Below are 12,829 nucleotides of genomic sequence, written 5' to 3'. Positions count from 1 at the left end.
CTACTCTGGACAGTCTCGCTTAAAATGCCCCTTCTTTTGGCATTTATAGCACTTCACTGTCTTGCTTTTGGATTTGGATCTACTATGGCCCCTGGCAGAACTGTGATCTCTGTCTTTCTTCCTTCCACGTTCTTGACTACCTTTTACCATAAGCCCTTCACCAAAACTTTCACCCGAATTCTGCTTCCATTGGTAGTGATCCAATAGGGCTCTTGAGATCTCTTCAAATTCCAGAGTCTCTTTTCCCCAAAGCAAGGTTGTAACCAAGTGTTCGTAGGATGCCGGAAGGGAGGACAGAAGCATCATCGCCTTGTTTTCATCATCGAATTTTATATTGATCCGCAACAAGTCACTGATAATATTATTGAACGTGTGGACGTGTTGAGCCAAATCCGCACCCTCTGCCATCTTAAGCTCATACAGTTTTCGCTTAAGATTAAGTTTATTTGTGAGGGACTTGGACATATACCGGCTCTCCAACTTCAACCATATAGTTGCAGTAGACACGTCATCCATGACATCGTACATAAGCTCGTCTGCCAGACATAGTCGAATTGTACTGACCACCTTCATATCGAGTTCTTCCCATTCGTCATCCGTCATCGTCTCTGGTTTCTTTGCTTTCCCGTACAAAGCCTTCACCAAACCTTGTTGTACCAACAGATCTTTCACCCTTCTTTGCCATAAACCGAAGTTACCAATTCCGTCGAACTTAACTACGTCTACCTTAGCAATAGAAGCGTTGATCTCCATTGAATAAATCAACCTGGAGCTCTGATACCAGTTGTTGTGACAATTGGGTGAAATAATTTGTTTACACAAGGTTAAAGAAGAGAGAAGAAAATATGACACAAGGAATTTATGTGGTTCGGCAACATGCCTACGTCCACAGGAGGCGATAGAATAAATTTTCACTATAACTTTGGAGATTACAACAATGACTTGAAGACACTCTCTCACAAGCCCAAACCCCAAATACACCCTTGGTTCTCTCACAAATAAATAGAGAACACCCTATTGTATTTAGACAAAAGTTGCATAACACTAACTTCCTACACTCCGTGGCTCACATACCTCCTGAACTCATTTGCTCCACCTCTATTTATAGCTACACTTCAACTGAAATCTCACCACCATGAAACTTATCAAGTCAACAAAAATGGCTAGCATTTATTGCCAATGGAGTCATACATTTCGGCTACATAAGGTGAAGCATGGCATGCATGTCAAGTGTTCCATGAGAATAATGCAAGACCAAGACTTCTATCAACAAAGAAGTCAATAACTTCGGCCAAGAGTCCATGCAACATTTAATGCAACTCCTTCCATTTCTTCACGCATGAAATCATGCAACTTCCTAATGGTTCGTTTTCTAATGTCATTTAATGATTTGTTGGCTAATGTCAAGCCACCAATTTGACAATTCAAGTCATTCCAACACTACATTATGCAGAAAAACATAAGGCAGAGAAAAATTATAGAGAAAGAAGAGAAAAAGAAAAAAAAAAAAAAGGGGGGGGGGGGAAATAGAGAAAGAAAGAAAAGCTACCAATTACAAAGGAGAGAGCTAAGGAATATAGGGAGAGAATCACTAGTGCTGAGTCCCCAAGCTCTAGACTAGTGAAAAAGTGAGCCACTAAAAGAAGCCAAGAGCTAGTCGTCAAAACTTTCCATATCCTCAAACATCCTCCAATTTCATTCCCTCCGTAGACGCCACATTAAGCACAACAGAGCTAAATTCCAAATGCTAGATGAATGCTTTCTAGGCCAATTCCACCAACCAAAGAGAGTATCCACAATCAATCTTGACAAGACCTATAAAATCCCAAAAGATCTAAAAACCTTAACTCCACAACCGATAAGCCATACCACAATGAAGTAGCAAATGATCCACTGTCTCCCCGTTACAACGACACATAATGCACCAATCAACAAAATCCATCCCTCTACCCCTCAAATTGTCACCTGTAAGGATCTTATCTCATACAGCAATCCATACAAAGAAAGAAACTCGCCGAGGAGCCTTAACCTTCCAAACACCTTTCCAAGGAAAGATAATGAGCAAGGGGCTTCTTAACTTTTTTTTTTTTGATAAGTCAAAATCAAACTCAAAGTAAAAGCTTCTTAACTTATTATAAAACGATTGGATGTCAAAATTCTCATTCTTCGTCAACTTCCATCGCATACGATCTTCATTCTCAGTATGAGGTAAATTAGAACCCAAAGTACGGAGAAATTCATTCACACCACCCATTTCCCAATCATATGGTCTCCGAATGAAATGAACATCCTAGCTTCACCGTTCCTCTGTCCCTAACCGTTCAAGAGAAGAAGCCACTGATGCCTCTTTGTTGGAAGCAATCTCATACACACCCGAAAAGGTTAATTGAAGTGGAGACTCCCCACACCATTGATCTGTCCAAAGCTTCACTCTATCCCCCACCCCTACCCCAAACCAAATATTTTTGCTAAAAACCTCCCAACCCAATCAGATACTTCTCCACAAACCACACCCATATACCCCTCTATCTAGCTTGGAGGTCCATCCCCCCCCCCCCCCATTCTTCCCCAAATTTTAGAGCTACAACTCTTCTCCAAAGCCTTGTCTCCTCAACCCCAAACCGCCATAACCATTTCCCTAGTAAGGCTTTATTAAGAGTAGTTAATTTCCTTAGTCCTAACCCACCATTTTCTAGAGGTGCACACACCTTGTCCCATCCCACCAAATGTGTCTTGGACTCCCCCTACAAGAAATCCCTTTGCAACCTCTCAATTTTATTGGCCACATGCGTAGAGATAGTAAAAAGAGATAAAAAGTAAGTAGGAAGACTAGATAATGTACTCTTCAGCAACATCAATCTTCCACCTTTTGACAAATACATCTCCCTCCACCCAACCAGCTTCCGCTTAATTTTCTCCAAAATATTATTCTAAATAGTGGGGAACTTGTAGGACGCCCCCAATGGCATACCAAGATAAGTCATAGGCAAATATCCAATCCGGCAACCCAAAATCTCTGCCAAGACATGGACATTAGGAACCTCCCCAATGGGAACCATCTCGCTCTTCAAAGCATTAACCTTTAAACCTGTCACGGCCTGAAAACAAAGAAGAAGCATCATAACATGTAGAATCTGCTCTTCATTTGCATGCGCATTGCAAAATAGAATCGTATCATCCGCAAACAAAAGATGCGAGACACATACCCCTCCACCCTGTTTGCCATCAGCCTTAAAACCTCGAAGTAAACCAACCCCTTCAACTCTTTTCATCATCTTAATGAAGACCTCCATCATAACCAGGAACAACATAGGAGATAGCGGGTCCCCTTGTCTCAACCCCCTCAAACTACCAAAAATCAGCTCAAGACCCATTAAACAAGATAGAGAATTGGACTGTAGATATACATGTACGGATTCACCAATACCATCTCACCCAAAATCCCATTCTCTTCAAAAAATCTAGAAAAGCCTCCCAATTCACATGATTATAGACTTTCTCAATGTCCAGCTTACAAATAACCCCCGAAATCTTACTCTTCACCCTATTATCAACACACTCAATAGCAATAAGAACTGAATCAAGTATTTGTCTACCACCCATAAAACTATTCTGAGACTCAGATATCAGCTGATCCAAACCTTAGCCAAGATCTTGTATACACTCCCCACCAAACTAACAAGTCTGAAATCTCGAATATTGGAGGCATCGTTCTTCTTAGGGATTAAGGCTATGAAAGTTGCATTAAGATATTTTTCAAACTTACTATGTTGATAAAACTCTTCAAATACAACCAAGACATCTCTTTCCACAACTCCCCAACAATGGTGATAGAAGGCCATTGTAAAACCATCAGGACCTGGAGCTTTATCCTCTTCCAACTCTTTGACAACTCAAAGAATCTCCTCCTTTGCAAACCTCCGTTCAAGCCAATCCCTCTCTATTCCCTCTATCTAATCAAACTCCAAACCTTCCACAAAAGGCCTCCACTCCTCTGTCTCCTTGTACAAATTTTTATAAACTTACTTGTACAACTTGGTCCGCCATCTCTGATTCATCCTCATACATAAACTCCATCCACCTCCAACATACTAATATGATTATACCTTCTCTGAGAATTAGCCACCTTGTGGAAGAATTTGGTATTGTTGTCTCCTTCCTTAATGCATAGCATCCTCGATTTCTGTCTCCACGAGACTTCTTCCAAAGAGAAAATGTTCTATATTTGAGATCTCACCATAGCCCTCTCGCCCATCTCCACTTCAGAAAGGCCATACTCCCCTTCCTTAGCATCCAATAATTTCAAGGCCTCCAACAATTCTTTCTTTTGACGACCTACATTTCCAAACTCACTACGGTTCCACTGAATATCTTCTTTTAGAGCCTTCAGCTTCTTGGCAAGCACAAAACTAGGAGTACCTGAGAAGGAATATCGATTCCACCAAGAATGAACCCTATCTGTGAACCCACCCGTCTTTAACCACATGTTCTCAAACCTAAAAGGACTCTTCCCCCTCAATATCCCTCTTGCCTTCACTAATATGGGGAAGTGATCTAAAATAAGACGAGGTAAAACCTGCTGAATCACAACCGAATAGTGATCCTCCCAATCATGAGAAACTAGAGCCCTATCTATCCTAGACATCGAAGGCTGATCCGAACCACTAAACCAAGTATAACTCCCTCCTTCCAATGGCAAATCTATCAAATTATGCTCCTCAATGAACTCAGAAAAATTCTCCATAGCCGCAGTAAGGCGCGATTCCCCCAACCATTCACTTAGGAAGCAAACGATATTGAAGTCCCCTATGTGACACCATGGAACTTCCCAAAGTTGCTGAATTCCAATCAATTCATCCCACATCTTCCCCCTTAAGTTATTATCATTCGAGCCATAAACCCCAGAGCATGCCCAGATAAAACCATCCCCCACACCCTGCCACCAAACCAACATGGAAAAGTGACCCACCATTACCTCCAACTTTTCTAAAGCCCTCCTATCTCACATCATCAAAACCCCACCAGTTGTCTGATCTGCATCCAAAGCCACCCAATCTACATAAGGGCAACTCCACAAGCTACAAACCAACTGTCTATCCATGCCAACAAGCTTAGTTTCTTGAAGGCAAACTACATCGCAATTCCACTCACGTGGTAGATTTCTAACTACCAAACGTTTCCACGAATCATTCAATCCTCAAACACTCCATGACACCATTTTCAACTTCATAAAAACTGTAAACTCCCTACTACAATCTCAGTATTGCAATCAAAGAAAACTATCTACCATCATAATTAACTGAAAAAATCAAATTCCTCAACTCCCTCTTCCCTTTATCCTTGGAGACAACTTTTCAGTGGGCTGCATCTCTCCTGTGCATCAAATTGGCAGCCTCAATCTCCCCCTCAAGCCTTTGTAAGAGCATAATACACATCTTCTCATGCCGATCCAAAGAAAGCCCCATCATCTTACTGAAATCAGGGATTCTATGTTTCACCCAATTAGAAATATTCAAAGTATTACCAAACCCCATCACCTCATTATTACTATTCAACTCATCCGACACAACCAACCCCAGAGGATTAATAGTCATCAAAGGGGAGAAGCTATCCCCATCACCCAAGCCCATGTCTGCACTAATTGCATCTACCTCAGTCAATGCCAGCACCGATAATTGGTTAGCTTGATGGGAGGTGTCTATCCCCTAAACATCACTTGCACAATCAACCCGACCACCTTCATCTCCATCCTGAATACCCAAATCCGCAGTCCCAACTCTCAATAGACTCAGAACATAGCCGGATAACACAAGACCATTTGTTGCCCTATCACCCTTTGTTTCTACCTTACCCAATAGGATCGGAGGCTCATCGGCGTGAGACCCATCAGAAACAGGACCCTCAACCTCCACCGATGTCTTTGCCAGGCAACCCATGTTTTCGATTTGAGGAACAGGCATCATCTCCGTCCTCATAAAGTGGGTTAGAGCTGCATCGGTGCTATCCAGTGTCGCTGGTGAGTCTCGGCCTAAGACCCATAAAAAACAAGGCACGGGTCACCACCGATGACTTCGCGGTTCGACCCATCTTCTCGGTGTGACCAGCCGAGGTCTCACAAACAACTGAGCTCATTGACTTCCTCGAGGAGTGGTTTCGCTCTGTATCGGCCTCAGCCATCAGCGCCAGTGACTCCTCGGCATGAAGTCCACAACCACCTGTGATGTAGACCTCCCTCGTAGACTCAGCATGTCGACCCAATGCCTCATTCTGAGCAACAGAAGCTTCATGAGATGCGTTGGGCTTCACAAAGCCTTGTAACCCATTTCAACTTTACTTGGCCTCAACCCACAATTAAGAGTGGGTAGTATGGTCAATAAGAAGTGCAGTAAAATGACTAAAATCTAGTCCTCAAATGATAAAAATAGCAACAGCTTCATTTTCCTTTCATCACAAAACATGTATGCAAGTTTTTCTTACTATGCAGGAAACCAGAAATCAGACTATGCTCCTCTGTTAGAATCAGCCAATTAACCAATTAAAAGTTTGACTATGTTGTACTTTTCTTATCCTTCTGCCAATGAGCTCTAACTCAAATGGCACTTCACTCCCTCCTTCCAATGGGTGGACTGGGAAGGTGAGGTCATGAATTCAAAATTCATTGGTGCATGTCTAACTCATCAATAACATAAAATACAAGTTTTTTTTCCTTTTTCTTTTATTGCTTAATTGCAGGTAGGAAACAGCACCATGCAGTGCTGATTTCTTATCAATTACTATTATTTCTAAAATTGAATCAAATTCAGATTTCTCCTATTTTAGTCAGAGCAGTTATAAACAGAAATGCATTAAAGTCAGAGCTCAAACCAAAACTCAAATATACTTTTAAAAAATAAATAAATAAAGACCAGCTTTCTCTTACTCACCTTTTTCTGATCAGCTACTGCTTTGAAACGCCAAAATATATTCTCAAGTTGTTCATTTTCAAGCTCATAACCAAGCTGAAACAAGAGGAAGATTGAAGTGTAAATGCTTAACCGCAAAGAAAAAGAATATCATAAACCAAAAACAAAGCACAATGGTGCAAACAGCAGAGTACCTCTTCAAGTCGCTTTCTCAAGGCATGGCGTCCACTGTGCCAGCAAAATGTATGAACCAAAAAAATTATGTTAAAATAGTGTCATTTCATATTAAAAACAAAAATTCTCAATAACATTTGCTCACATACATGATACACCCATGGACATAACTATAACAACCAACATAAATAAAAGTACTTTACTACATCATGGAAAAAAAAGAAAAAAAAGAAAAAAAAAAGCAGAAAATATTAAGAATTAATGTCTATTTCTGCTAATGGAGCCAGTAATTGATAGTTGAGGATCATTTATTTATTATTTAGACAGGGTCGATAAGCTAATCCAAAAGAAGTACTAAATCAGAGGCAAATTTTTAAGATAAAAGATGAGCAGTTTGGAATATTTGTTTAGTTCCCCCAATCTACTTTATGCTGTTATAGAACTTTTTTTTGACAAGTTATGCTGTTACAAAACTTGAAAGGAAGAAATCCACCATAGTCTCAGAATGGTAACAAAATTTGGTGGGCATAACAAAATTATCTTTCTCTTAGTAGGAACTAATGAAGTTGAAATACATGAACTATGGCTGATACAAATAAAAAATTTCCATAATAAAACACAGCAATACCTAAGTTTCCCGAGGACAATACCAGCTTCATTGGATCGCTCGTAACCAATATCTTCAGGAGCTATTATTTCATATGTGCCTTTGTGCTTAAGCATTCCATCCTACAAACAATAGGCTTTATTGTGATTAAAGTTTCAATTACAACAACCCCCCCCCCAAAAAAAAAAAAAAAGAGGAAAAATAAATTACGAATGCAGACAAACAAATACAAAAGTTTTGAGATATTTGTTTATAATCAAACCTGATACACACATCACACATTAGATTATAAAATATAAGTTCATAACCCTAGTCCATTCCTATTTTGGGCAGAACAAAACTATTAATTCTTTGACACCAATAAAGTAATAGGGATCTTGAACTAAGGAAAAGATTCTAGATGCTAAAAAAGGCTGGTATAGCTTTTGTCAATGTTATACCCCGTAACTTTTTCTCTTATGTTGGATGTGCTTTTGTCAAATCCACTGTTGGATTACATTGTCTCCTTATATCTTTCGGCTTGCAAAATATCAAAATGATCATCATAGATCAATAACTATCTCATCTAAAATATATATAAAGATTAAATTTTAATTTTTTGTCATTAAAATCATACACAAAACATGAGTTTATGGATTGGATGGTAAATTAGATCAAACAATAACAACAAAGCCTTAGTTCCAAAAATTTTGGGTTGCATATGAATCCTCAACAAATTAGCTAGCGTCAATTGGATGGTAAATAAGATCCAATTGACACAATATTTTGCATGCTTGCTATTCATAAACAGAACATTTAATCCAACAATTGAATTTTCAACATATAAATCCAATAAAAAGTTATTATAGCTTATTGTTAAATTTTTTAATAAATTACTCTTACTTATCAACCAAAAAAAAGTTATTATAGGGTGTAGCATTGACAAAGAGTTACATCAAGATTAATCTAATACAACCCATATATACATACATACATACATACATATATATATATGTATGTATGTATGTATATATATATATAGACACACACACTGGACTGTAAGAGTTTGACCAGGCTAACCAATTTAATAACCTGTCTTGTAGGGTTGGCAATAAAAATTCAGAAGCCTCTAAAAAACCTGATATGAGTTTACTAACTTCACATACAGCCAGAACCAGTATACAGTTGTAAAATTCATTTACCTACTTACTGGTTTCCATACAGGTAGAAGAGTTTCAAATCTCTTAATTATCCAACTAAATCCATCTGTATGACTACTAACCCCCAAAAGCTAGTCCTTCTATACCTATATCAACCTCTAACGCACCTCCTGTTAAAAAAAAAAAAAAAACACAGAGAGCCATAAAAAGGCCTCCTCATAAATTCTATTTCAGTTGTTCAATATAAAAGGTAAAGTGCTTCAGATTTCTAAATCAATTTTGTTTTCCAATCATGAGCAAACGTTGATAGATAATAGATTGCTTTTCTAGCCACTTCCTACCAACTCTTCAAAATGAGCTATAACAGATAGGGTGCAGTCACAGAGATAATAAGTGATGAGTACCTGATGGATACCACTTTCATGAGCAAAAGCATTACGACCAACAATAGCTTTGTGTGGCTGCACATGCAACCCAGTGTACTCCTCAACCTAAACAATTATGACTTGAGTATCAAAAGTGCATTCAACCAACGATGAAAAAATAGGCGTAATTTGTACAGTGAAGAAATTACCATCTTGCTTGTCATATAAATGTGCCGTGGATTAATTCCAGTATAAAGACCTCCCAAGACATCCCCTTCATGGCATTTTAAGATCATTACAACCTGCATATTTCAAAAGTATGTTAGACCACTTTAAACAACAAAAGGGTAATCAATGGCAAAGAGAACAATGAAACAATATAGAAGAATATGAAGAAATTAGCTATGAAAAAATCTTTCATGAAGCCACAACCTTATAATTAAACCCTTTCCTAAATAAATAAAAAAAAAAAAAAAGGTGGGGGCATGGGGAGTTCTACTTCTGTCTGCATAATCTTATTTTAAAAGGAAGAAAGATGCCAAAAACAAGACCTGGTTAGAAACCATAACAAGTCTGCATAATCTTATACAGCTTAGTTTCATTTGCTAATAAAGAATGCAAGATGGCATACAGGGAGACAGAAAACATATCAAGGTCCATTCTACACTAAGATCAGAAAAGTTACCAAATTGTGTGTTTGGACTGTTGGAATGTTGGGAGATCAGTTTCAATGCCATAGAGGAGCCAGGGAGTGGCGAGCCTTGTGCGTCATGTATGTGGTTTGAAAGAAAGAGACAGGTCTTTGATGGCATCAAATTTCCTGCCTATATTGTCAATGAGCTCATTTTGCGGACATTGTTTGACTGGATGTATGCTCTAGGCGGCACCCCGTCAATGCCTTTGGTTAATTTTATTGATTCTCTTTCCTTTTGAGTTCTATTCTTTGAATTGGGCTAGTCAATATCCATTGTCTTTCCTTTTCCTTTTCTAATAAAATTCTTACTTAAAAAAAAAAAAAAAGAAAGGAAAAAATAGACCTTCTATCTACATGAAGCCAAATCTTGTCTACTTGATTATACTCTTCATGATAATCTTCATAAATTAGTGGAGAATCCCAATCTACGGCACAAACTACTTCAAAAGTTTCATCCTTTAATTCAAGTGCACACATTAACTGATCCTCCCATATATGGTTCTCCCTCTCGGCTCCACTTTCAAAGCAACTATTATATGGAATGGCATGCTTGAGAAAATGGAGAGACACTTGGCCAGTTGGAAAAGAATGTATGGGGGCTTCTCTTTAAAGGATAACTTCCCAGAATTGTATAGCATTGCTTGTAACAAGGATGCTTCAGTGGCATAATTGTTGTCTCCCTCAAGGGATAGTTATCACTAGAATGTCAGTTTTGTTCGTCCAGCACAAGATTGGGAGTTGGAATTGATTGCAACCTTCTTAGATTTGATATATTCTGGTTTGATGAGAAGTAATGCAGCGAATCAGCTCTATTTGAAACCTTCTTCCAAGCAGATTTTTTATGTTTGATCCTATTATAGGGTCCTACATTCTAATACCCAACTCTCTTTTCCTTGGAATACCATATGGAAGCCAAAAGTACCAATAAAGGTTAGTTTCTTCCTTTGGTCAGCTGCTTTGGGGAGGATTTTAACTGTGGATAATTTGAGGAAGCATAGATCTGCAGCGATTTGGGCCATGATCCCTCATTGTCTCGTGGGTTATCTGGCAGGAACGGAATGCTTGTACGTTTGAAGGAAATGAGAGGTCAATCTATAACTTGAAGCTACTTTTCCTCCAAACTTTATTTGAGTGGACAAATGCCTCAGGGCTTTTTACTTTTGTTTCTTTAGCTAATTTTCTTGATTGTTGTAATTTTCATGTTTTGTAGTTTGTTTTTTGCTGATCCTTAGCACACTGCCTGTGTGCTTTGGTTCTTTGTGTTACTCTCTTTTCTTCAATGAAGTTTTATTTATTTATTTTAAATGTGCTATGGTTCCAACATCATGAAAGGAGCTTTCATTTTTTATTATCGTTCTCATCCTTGAGACTAACTTCTGGTCTGTGCAGTCACCTTTTGGAATCTCTGCACTGGTTCCCACCAGTTCTCGCTGCTAAAGAACTTGTACAACTCACAACAAATTTTCAATCATACGCCATATCTCATCCATCTTTGTCTGTTGGTCTTGATTTTGTCTACCCCCAAGACCTCTACCATGACCAACCATACCTAAAAAGTTGCAACCTTAGACTCTAATCTAAATTATGTGGCTTAGATCTAGAATATTTCGCTCTGATACCACTTGATGATGGTGAGGAGAACCTAGATCTAGTGTAGGAGAAGGCTTCAAAGAGAAATTCCAACAACAAACAAGATTAAGGCAAAGAAAAAGATGATAAGATTGAAGTTGGAACAATCAAATATCAATTTCTAGGGTCAAAGAGCTCAACAAATATTCAAATCACAGATAAGAAGAGGTTTCCTACAATGACTCAAAAGAGGCTATTTATGATAGCCTTTAGTAAGCCTAGTATCCTAACCCTTTATCTTACATATAACAAGTTAATCCTAACAAACCAACTTCATTAAAAGTCATATGACCTTTTAAAATGCTAATGACATAATGATAAATAAAACATAAATTAGATAAATAAAAAACAATGAACTAATGGGCCTTCTTTTCTTTTTCATTGATCTTTAAAATCTCCAGCATCAAATTTCTAACTGACAATGGCATCCAAAATGCTTGTATACTTTAATTAGTGAGAATTTTTTGAAGAACAAGGGGGAGAGAGAGAGAGACTTATAAACATGGACATACAGAAATCAGGATCAGAAACAAGATGCATTTGATTTTGAATTACTTTTTGATGACATTGATCTAAGTGAATATGGATGCCCGGAAGCCTTGTAAGTCCCTGTATATCTTCAGACATATGTGAGTAGCATATGTTCTATGGCACACCGTAATAATATTGGAGGCATCTGAAGGATAGTAATTACTTAAGGCTGCAATGGGAGACGCTAATGCTCATATGCAAGGCCTTTTTAATGGGAATGAAAGTGACCTCATTTATTGACCAATTATAATTTAATGTTAGGTTAGCATACGACAAGAATCATGTTCTCATAAATTATTTGTAATAGCATTCACACATAGGAAGCATAGAAACAAATTCAGGATATGGAAAGAGATTATACATATGTGGCAAGAGGATACACCAATAAATAAATACAATGTTTCATATGCATGTCAATTATTTGTAAAAATTTTTGATATTCTATAGTTCTTTGGAATAATAATTTTATCATTCAAGAACACCTAATTTAAAAGTTAGTCAAAATTTGGCTAATGAACTCTAACTCAAATGACACCTCCTTCCATTGTAAGAGCAAGGTTGAGGGTGAGGTCATGGCTTCAATGCCCACCATTTGCAAGTGTAACTTACCAATAAAAACAAAGTATCTTGAACCCAGTTTATATATTCAGCTACAGATATAATCTTAATCTCTAGTTAAATATGCACAATTCTAAATATCATATATCTAGCTAGGAGTATTGGATAAGTTTATGTGCCTCCCTGTTACAAGTATCCATGCAACATAGAATTAGATATTCATTTTCTGC

The 12,829-nt window shown here is 38.0% G+C and overlaps 1 pseudogene; it reads right to left on the bottom strand.

Moving 5' to 3' along the window:
- The window catches only part of LOC142630744 (2-isopropylmalate synthase 1, chloroplastic-like), a 31,054-nt pseudogene that overhangs the window by 12,694 nt on the left and 5,531 nt on the right, over positions 1 to 12,829 (bottom strand).

This window comes from Castanea sativa, chromosome 4 (assembly GCF_040712315.1).
Source record: "Castanea sativa cultivar Marrone di Chiusa Pesio chromosome 4, ASM4071231v1".
NCBI lineage: Eukaryota > Viridiplantae > Streptophyta > Magnoliopsida > Fagales > Fagaceae > Castanea > Castanea sativa.
The sequence above is the reverse complement of the archived record's forward strand: the minus strand, read 5'-3'. Positions and strand labels throughout refer to the sequence as shown.